The sequence below is a fragment of the Sapajus apella genome, unplaced genomic scaffold, assembly GCF_009761245.1.
Source record: "Sapajus apella isolate SASKATOON/1434 unplaced genomic scaffold, GSC_monkey_1.0 scaffold82, whole genome shotgun sequence".
In the NCBI taxonomy this organism is placed as follows: Eukaryota; Metazoa; Chordata; class Mammalia; order Primates; family Cebidae; genus Sapajus; species Sapajus apella.
The window spans coordinates 4,548,917-4,559,589 of NW_022437022.1; the positions used below are offsets into that span (position 1 = coordinate 4,548,917).

At 36.2% G+C, this 10,673-nt stretch overlaps 1 protein-coding gene across 1 annotated transcript in view; it reads left to right on the forward strand.

Annotated features, from left to right (window-relative positions):
• PRKN (parkin RBR E3 ubiquitin protein ligase) overlaps positions 1 to 10,673 on the forward strand; it is a 1,407,348-nt gene that overhangs the window by 72,984 nt on the left and 1,323,691 nt on the right. The gene's annotated exons all lie outside the window — the stretch shown is intronic.

Sequence of the window (10,673 nt, forward strand, 5' to 3'; positions counted from 1 at the left end):
ATAATCCCAGCACTTTGGGAGGCCTAGTTGGGCGGATCACCCCTGAGGTCAGGAGTTCAAGACTAGCCTGATCAACATGGAGAAACCCCATCTCTACTAAAAATACAAAATTAGCCAGGCATGGTGGCGCATGCTTGTAATCCCAGCTACTCAGAAGGCTGAGGCAGGAGAATCACTTGAACCCAGGAAGTAGCTGTTGCAATGAGCCAAGATCACACCATTGCACTCCAGACTGGGCAACAAGAGCAAAGCTCTGGGTCTCAGACAAAAAAAAAAAAGTGTATATATGTGTATCTATATGTATGAATGTATGTATGTGTGTGTGTGTATATATGTATATATTTATATATATATGGAACTAATTAATTGAATATATTTAAAGGAATTTATATATAATATAAAATGATGGAGGCATTATTTATAATACTGAGAAACTGGAAACAATTGTTAACTGGTAGAACATTTGTGATACAACCTGCTAATGAGGCATAGTGCAGCATTTAAGAACTCACCGAAAATATGTACATAATCAGCTGAGAAGATCGCCATGATATATTAGTCAGCTGGAAGGGCAGGTTATAAAATTGCGTCCTTAGGATCAAATTTTGTAAAGACAGGCTAGATACCACATATGCCCAAATATGAGGTGACACTAAATATAAAGCAGTTGTTATCAACGAGGGGCGGTTTTGCCACCAGTGGACATTGATGATAGCTGAAGAAATTTTAGGCTGTTACATTGAGGGATGCTACTGGCATCCAGTGGGCAGAGGTCAGGTCCACTGCTGAGCATTGTGCAAGTCATAGGACCACCCCAACTACAAAGAACTGTCCAACCCAAAATGCCAGTAGTACTGAAGTTGAGAAATCCCAACATAAGGTAATCCTTAAATATCTGAATATTATTTTAAAAAGTGCACAGCTCACATTATACATATGAAATTTTAGAGATAAAGACGCAAAGTCAACTATCTACTATAGCGATTAAGTTATTAGTGAATTAAAATCAGCTATACCAATAACATAGTAATTTAGAAATATTATTTTTATCATTATCATGAAAGAGTTTTATTCACACTTTTCACATATGTCAGCACCAGCACTGCCTGAAGTTGCTTGAGTTAGAGGACTCTCTAAATCCACTTATATAACACTGAGAAGCCTAGTTTCTTCATTCTTCCCATAGGTATATATTGAGGATCTTGTCAGTGTGAGTACCATATAATGTTCTGAAAGTGATCCTTAAAAAGATTATTTACAAGAGTTAATATTTGTAAATATATTTGAGATATAACTGTTAGGAAATAATTATCAATTCTGTGTGGAGGTTGTTTCAGGTTACTGTATCTGCTCAATCTGTACTTTCTTGTTCAAAATGTGATAATTGAGAGAGCATTTGGTAATGTGGTAAAGTGAAGAAAGGAATAGATGGAGTCTCCTTTTCAGAAGGATAAATTATTTTTGGTGATGGAGGGAATTTGTCTTATTTTCAGACTTACAGAGTTCCACATAAGTGTGTTAGTGCGTGTGTGCACGTGTGTGTGTGTGTGATCATGCAAAGGAAACATCCATGAAGAGGCACATCAAAATGTAGTCAGTGATAGTGTCATTTGAGAGATTTTAACTTTCTCTGTTTTCTGAAAAATTTACCAGGAGAATATGTAGGTTTGCAATGAGCTTCACATTTATAATCGGAAGGAAACACGATGTTTAATGTTTCTTTCCAGTTTAGACAAAAAAAAAAAAAAAAAAGCAATATTGTAGTTGCTCTCAGTTAACTAACCCTTGCAGGATTATAAAGGATTTTAGGATGAACTCCTACTCTGGCCTCTCCTATCTAGAAAGGGCACTGTGTTTCCTCTCCTTAGACCTTCTCGACCTCTCCACTCACATTCTCTCCACCACCAAGCAGAAGAACATCAACGCGGTTTCGGGGCATTTAGGACTTTGCTTTCTGAAACACTTGTCACAACCATGCTGTTCTTATTTGTGAGTGACCTTATCCCTTCTCTCACAGATGTAACAGGTCATCTTCACTGTAAGTTCCCTTAATTTTGTGCCTTTTTTGGGAAGACTCTGAGAGAATGGACAGAGGTTATTGGACTCTAGGATGTGCCAATGGAGAAAAATATTAGGGGACAAAGAGAAGTTTTTCTCACTCTTCAGGTCATTCCTAAGATATTTATATGCTTTTCAGACTGCTAATGTGTATGGCCCATTATTTCTCTCAGAGGTTTTAGCCATGGGCAGAGAGAGTTTTCAAACCCGCTTCAGAAGCATTGTGGAGGGTGTGCGGCAGTTGCAACTCCTGTGGTCACACTCCAGAGGAAGTGTTCTCTTCACTCTGTCTCCTAGCAACAGCTTCCAGCAGGGCAGGAGGATTGTTGGTCCTGCTTTTAAGGCAGCTTCTACTTTGGTATATAACAGTATAGAATTCAGTTTAATGAATATGAAACTTTTTAAAGGTAAATCTAAAGTCACTTTTAGCAATCTTAAAAGTGATAAATGGATTGAGAGTCACGTATGTCCATGCTCTAAATTACAGCCTTGCCATCATTTCATCATTTCTAGTGCACTTTGCTGTCTTATTCCCAGGCAGAATGTTCAGATTTCTCTTTTCTTCAAAATGTTAAAACCAATGACATACATTCACATGTATTAAAAAAATAAAGTAGTATAGAAAGACTTATAGATTCATGTACAAAAGTTTTCAACCCACCTCTTAATCCCCAGCCCTGCTTGGCTTAGTTGCTTACTTTACATGCACTTTACAGAAGGGCTGGTGGGTTCCATTTCTTTCTGTATATGCTGCACATATGTGTGTCATTAGCTCTCACATTATATGGATCTCTAAATGGCATGACTGAGACTCATAAAAGTGTAAAACTTTTTGTAATGTGCAACTGAGAAAGGCAGAGCTGGAATTGGAATCCAAATCTCTCTGAATCCATAGATCTGTTGCTCAACTTTGATTAATGACCTATACCTTTAGCTTTCTGCAATTAGCCAGATGCATGGTCCTGTGGGGGAGATGGGTTTCAGTTCTACTAAAGGCTCAGATGATGCATACCATCCTGGTTTGTCTAGATGGCTCTGGGTTAGACATGCTGTCCTGGCAAAATCATTACCAGTACCCTATTCCACCCTTATCTTAAAAGTGTTCTGGATTGTATGATAAATTTCATGGTTACCTTAACTAACAATTTGCTAGTTATCTTAGTGCCACTAAAATATAAGCCCTATGAAAGTAGAGAATTTTGTCTGTTTTATTTATGATTATATTACCTGCATCTAGAACAGTGTTTGGCATGTAAATGCACTCAATAAATATTTGCTGAATATTATATTGATGAAGATTTAATATGTGTATCACTCAAGGTTCTCCAGAGAAAGAAAAGTTTATATACATATATTTTAAGGAATTGGCTCATGGTGGTAGGGGTTGGCAAGTCTGAAATTTGTAAGGCAGGCTGGCAGACAGGAAACTCAGACAGGGATCCTGTGTTACAGTCTTGAGGCAGAATTCCTTCTCTTCAAGAAACGTGTTTCTTGCTCATATGACCTTCAACTGATTAGATGAGGACTCCAAGATTTTTTATGGTAAACTTACTTACTTAAAGTCAACTGATTGCAGATGGTTATTATGTCTACAAAATACCTTCACAGCCATATCTAGATGAGTGTTTGACCTAACTGAGCACCATAGCCCAGCCAGTTAACACATAACATATAAGGCTATACGTTTGTGAACACTCCATCAGATAAGTGCTTATTGGTAAAAGGAGCTTACTCACATATCATCAAGATGATATTTAAAACAGAGAACACTGGCTGGGCCTGGTGGCTCACACCTGTAATCCCAGCACTTTGGGAGGCGGAGGCAGGTGGATCACTTGAGGTCAGGAGTTTGAGACCAGTCTGGCCAACATGGTGAAACCCCATCTCTACTAAAAATACAAAAATTCGCTGGATGTGGTGATGTGCCCTTGTAATCCAGCTACTTGTGAGGCTGAAGCAGGAGAATCACTTGAACCTGGGAGACGGAAGTTGCAGTGAGCTGAGATCGCACCATTGCACTCCAGCTTGGGCAACAGAGTGAGACTCCATATCAAAAAAAGAGAACACCAAGGATTTAATTACCTCAAAAAACGTTGCATATAGAAAGAATGCTGCCATCCTTTAAACACATAGTGACCATTGGAATCCAATTTATTATAACATAAAATCACAGAACAGAGATATATATTACAAAAATGTGATTATAAAATCTATAATTTAGTCAGGGCACTTTGAAGCTTAAAGGAGAAGTCTTTCTTTTGTAAAGGAGTTACATGTGATTTTTAATATTATAGTCAAGTTACATAATTCTGCCATTTTATATCTCCAGTCTCCTTTTCAGATCTTTCTTGATTTATAATAGAAACATTGTAACCTTTCTGTAATTAGTTGGGGATGGGTGATATGGGGAAATATTTATGATGTTTTCTAGTACTCAACAAATTTTGCCCCGTAGATGATTTTTTTTTTTTTTTTTGCACTGTAGACATACAGAACTGGTTCTAGGACCTAGCACTGGGAACTGTTATATGATATTATATAGCTAGAAAGAAAGTATTTCTTCATTGTTTGCAACAGAGGAGTGGTAAAGTGGTGACAGGGAAAGGGGCAAGAAAAGGAATATAAGGTAGGAAAAATTGTGAGATTGTGATCAGACTGAGCTCAGAAACAAACTTTCTGCTTCCTTGGTGAGCAGCAGGGATGACTACCCAAACTCTGGGATGCCTTCTTAATTGTACCACAAAAAGAGAAAGTGAAACACGACCTTAATACTTGCAGAAAACCTTGAAGATTTCTGTTTGCCATATAAATATGAATAAAGGATTCAAGCAACTTCTATATATTACTAATAATTCAACTTTAAAGCCAAACTTTTTTAACTACCTCTCATATTTCTGGATTTTTAAAACCTTTTCATAGTGCATCTGCTCATGCATTTGAATCACAAATTTGTAATATTAAGTAACCAAATTAAAATACCAAAATAAAATGAGTGTTAAGACTTATTAAGTCTAAAATAGCCCTCCATGACATCTAACCTAATATGTTTTTTCTCCAAAAACAGCTTCTTTATTCTCATTGATTTATTTATTGCACATAAATATTTTGAAATTTAATTTATAAATTTGTTTAGCAAAATATTTGGATTAATATATCAAAATTATTCCAGAAAGAGAATAATTCTCTTCATATTATGTTATTATTTATATTATTATTCTTTCTCTCTAAAAGAGAAAGAATCATGAGAAATTGTTCAGTGTTTACCTTTGTGGAGAGGGCTCAGAGGGAAAGGGAAGAAGCTTTTTATTTTATATCTTATGTATGATTTAAACTTCCTAGTTAATTTGTTTTACTTCTGTGTTTTTTTAACCTTGGCTGCGGACTTATGAGCCATTTTTGTTTTCTTTCTTATAATAAAATCGTGTGCTGCATAACAGTGTTTTGGTCAATGACAGACTGCATATGTGACGATGATTCTGTGAGATTATAATACTGTTTTTACTGTACCTTCTCCATGTCTAGATATGCTTAGATACACAAATACTTGCCATGTGTTACAGTTGCCTACAACATGCAATAGAGTAATGTGCTATTCAGCTTGTAGCCCAGGAGCAATAGGCTTTACCGTATAGCCTTGGTGTGTAGTAGGCTGTACCAGCTAGGTCTATGCAAGTGCACTCTATGATGTACTCACAATGATGAAATCAGCTAATGACACATTTCTCAGAATGTATCTCCATTGTTAAGTGCTGTGCAAGTGTACTCTCTATTTAGAAACATTAAATTCAGCTGGGCATGGTGGTTTATGCCTCTAATCCCAGCAGTTTGGGAGGCCAAAGTGGGAGAATTGCTTGCGGCCAGGAGTTTGTGACCAGCCTGGGCAATATATGGAAACCTGCACCTCTACAAAAAAAAATATTTTAATAAAAAAAATTAGCCAGATATAGTGGCATGCATCTGTAGTCCTAGCTTCTCAGGATGCTGAAGTGGGAAGATCCCTGGAGCCCAGGGTGTCAAGACTGCAGTGAGCTATGATCACACCACTGCACTCTAGCCTGGGCAGAAGACAGAGACTGTCTCTAAAAAAATCAAAACAATGAATTATACTTTAATTTTGAAAACCTCTTATTTATTTTATATATTTGGTTTTCTTTGTATGATTGTACTTCGGAAAACTGGAATCTGCTTTAGAAAGTTTATACACTATTGCTCTGGGTCAGAATTTGTCCCTTTCATTCTGGCAATAACAATAGTGGGGTTTTAGGGGGTATCTTTTGAGAAGACACATAGAAGTAGAGTAGGTGAATAGAAGCAAGGTGGCTATACAATAATCTCATCAGTTATATCTGATTCATTGATTATTCCTTTTATGTGAATACTTTTTCCTTGAAAGCTCATTTAGTTTTCAAAAGACAATTTTGAGTATGTCAAAAAGCACTTTTTTCCCCACAAATTTATTCCTAAGCATTTCATGTAGTGGCCTGTACAGCTAAACAATTATGCCAACAAAAAAATTTTAGTATCAAAAAAATAATTAAGAAATCCCTGACTTTTTTTTTGAGACGGAGTTTCACTCATGTTACCCAGGCTGGAGTGCAATGGCGCGATCTCGGCTCACCGCAACCTCTGCCTCCTGGGTTCAGGCAATTCTCCTGCCTCAGCCTCCTGAGTAGCTGGGATGACAGGCACACACCACCATGCCCAGCTAATGTTTTGTATTTTTAGTAGAGACGGGGTTTCACCATGTTGACCAGGATGGTCTCAATCTCTTGACCTCGTGATCCACCCGCCTCGGCCTCCCAAAGTGCTGGGATTACAGGCTTGAGCCACCGTGCCCGGCCTGACTTTGTTTTTTTCATGCCATAACAGAAGAAACTATGAAAGAAGAGCTGCAATCAGTCTCTTGTATTGTAGCACTTAGCTGTCTTCTCTAAGACAGGTAAGGATTGCAATAGCTCAGATGCATAACTGAATGACTGGTTCCTTGTTGATGCTCAAAAATCAGCTGGTGGCATTGAAAATTTCATCCCTTGGATTTTTGGTTTGGCTACCCTGTCTTCTCCATGAATGAGACTGCAATAGTTATAGTACTTTCATTTTCTTTTTTTTTTTTTTTTTGATATTTTATGTAATTTCCTGTATAGAATCATGTTAGGAAGATAGCAAAGTTCATAGACCTTCATAAAATTAGGATAACTGTCAGTATTCAATAGAACAGTTGCAAATAAGGCAGTTTCAATATGGATAATATTATAATATGAAAAATAAAGACATGGAATTGAATATGCAGTTGACACTCTAAATAAGCCACAGAAAGAAAAGTTGAGTACACTGAAATGGAGTTCAATAATATTAATAGAAATTGCTCAATAAACTATGAGTATTAGAGTATCGTTATATTCCAAGAGCTATGCTAAGTCTATATGCATCCTCTTATTAATCATGAAAATGAATTTTTTCTAAGCCTTACTTAGATTATGTTTTGGTAGTTTTCCAATAATATACAGCTATTTAGGGTCAGTGCTGGGACTTTCAAATCTGTAGGATTTTGAAACCATACAGTATACCATGCTGCTTTCAGTTCTTTAAATATACACATACACAGTAATTTAAATCTCTGAAATTTATTTATTTTATTTTGTAAATGGCATCAGGTTAGCAGTGGCTAGTGGGACTTAGCTAGCTACAAATTTACTAAGAGAATTTGACCTCTAATTAAGGTCAGCTAGGGGATAGACTACTGTGTTTTCTGGGAATCTTGGTCTTTTTTTGCTAGGAGTGCCTACCTCTCTGAAAATATTCAACTCTTTTAATGGAAGGTTAAGGCTTTGGGAAGAGGCTTCAGACTTTAGGGTGAAGATACATGTTCTCCCAGCGAGGTATTAGGTCTGTGCAGGCTGTCAGTGATGATGGCTCCAATAATGGTGATTACCAGCCCTATCTTTAGATACCGAGTACAAGACAGAATCCATTTCCATCCTGCAAAAGCATGTTGGCCTTTGACCCTGATTGCCACTGCCAGGTGTGGTCCGGACTGGTGGTGTGCTGCTCCAGCTCAGAGCCTTCCATGGGGGGTGCAGTCTGCCTGGAGGAGGATGTGGAGTGTGAGGTCTGGGCTTAGCAGCCATGTCTGGGTGGCAGGAAGAGGAGGAGCACAGGTAGGGTGCTGGAAACTAGAAAGACAGGTAAGCCAAGGAGCCCTTTATGATTCCAGGCAACCGCTGCACCTCCATCGTGCATCCACATTGCCAAAAGACTGAATGTGCTGTATGTGCGGAAAGTGGGAGCCTTCAACCTACTTGGAGTCAGAGAGGAGGTGGAGCTGGGCTTGGCTCCAAAGCTGCTGTTAAGCAAGACATGAAACAGTATCTAAAAAAGATTAAAGGTATATTTGATATCTTTGGTTTTACTTCTTAATAATATACTGTAGACAGTGTGTGCTGACTACAATTTGAAAAATTGTGGAAGTCCACAAGGTAATAATAAGTTGAAGAATTCATTAGTGCACATGAAGAAAAATGAGTATTAACTGAACTAAATTATTAAATTGAAAATGTAGTATATTTCAAAAAACAAAAAGCTTCAGGAAAACACTGGGTAAAAGCTTTGTTTCAGAAATGTTAAAAATACATTGTATATTAATGAAAGTCACTATATTCATAGACTAAAAATAAACATGAAATTAATATTTTCTATAAATTCATATAGTGACTGCTTTTTTGTTAGAGGTAGGTGATGAACTTACGAACACTGGATAGAGGTCTTCAGGACAGCTCGCCCTTTTCCATAGGAAGAGTCCATTAATGGGAAATGTGTGTGATTTTCTGTTGTTCTGCCTCCCTGCCAAAACGGGTTTGCAAGTGGTTTAATTTCTAGGTAAATTTAAAATGTGACAGCTCATTTAAAATAATTACACATAGTGAAATATATTCTTGTTTTTTTTTTTTTTGAGACAGTCTTGCTCTGTCCCACAGACTGGAATACAGTGGCATGATCTCAGCTCACTGCAACCTCTGCCTCCCAAGTTCAAATGACTCTCCTGCCTCAGCTGCGTGAATAGCTGGGATTACAGGCACGTGCCACCAGGCCAAGCTAATTTTTGTATTTTTAGTAGAGACAGGGTTTCACCGTATTTGCCAGGCCGGTCTCGAACTCCTGACCTCAGGTGATCCACCCGTCTTGGCCTCCCAGAATGCTAGGAAAGAACCATGCCCAGCGGCTTGTTCTTTCTTATTGCCATGGTGTCATTTATCTTTATGGCTATGTCAGCTTTTATTTCTGATTAGTTATTCAGCCAGTACATTAATATTTAGGTCTTAGAAAATAAAATACATAGGGATATACAAAACTTTTAAACCCATATTTTAAAATGCCTCAAACCACCATATCGTATATTCTTCAATCATCCTATGTCTTACAATTAATTCAATAAATATTCATATTTAAATTATGTTCAATATAAGAAGTTTAGAAAGTTCAGATTAACCCCTAATATTGTATTGGACTTAAAATTTTCTTACAGAATTTGCTAAAAATAAACATTTTAAGACTTCATATAAGATGAATTTTTAATTAGATGGGTTTAATCATTTTTCTTAAGAAAAAAGTTACATAACTTTTCTCTGATATTTCAATTTTAAATATAATATACTACATTATATTCTTTGTAAGATTTAAATTTTTCTCATGAAACAACTTAATCTGAGTTTTTGACACTACTATATATATATTGGTTTGCTAACCAAGTAAAATAATATTACTTCTACATAATGTTAGAGATTATGAAATGTTTTCAAATATATTGAATTATAATTTTGACCAATGATTTTATAGCAGTGATTATGTTTTATAGAATGTTAGCTTAAACATTAATTTCAAGGCCCAGGGTAACTTCAAAATTTGGATTAAAATTAAGCTAATTAATAAATATTATTTTAGACCCCTGACTAATTTCTAAGATAGAATATTACAACAAGTAATATTAAGCAAATGTTAATTTTTTAATATTTTCTTTCTTAGTTTATGGATCATATCATTGAACATGTTCATTTTTTTGCCACTTTAACAATATGCAAAAAGGATAAATGTGGCTTTAGGAAGGTACGTGTTGTGTATTTTTTAGCTTTGCTGGTCTGCCAAAATGCTGTATGTGACAGTTTTTAGCTTTTTCTATGAAATAGAAGTTGTTATATCTGTTAACAATTAGGACTACTGTTATCACAAGGAGCAATAATGACAAGGAACAACTGTATAAGGGCATTTGTCTGAGAAAACAAAAACAAAAGCAAAAGACTAGTCTCACAGTAAAGTATTAGTGTATGTGAAGTATATGAAGAGAGTAATGACAGTGTGGATAGCTAGTTACAGAGTGTTTGACGACGTAAATTTGCCTTGTTTTTATATCTGAATTGGAAAAGAAATGATGACGTGTTAATTTTTTGGTAAATTCTGTTAAGTTTTGATAGAATTATTCACAAGACAATTTAAAGAAATAAAAGGAGCTTATGAAACCTATACTGCCAAACTTTACATTAAAACAAAACTAGAAAATGACATCTCTCTATTAAAATGATAAATTGGTCTTAGAGTTAGCAGAGGGTGGACAGAGTGACAAA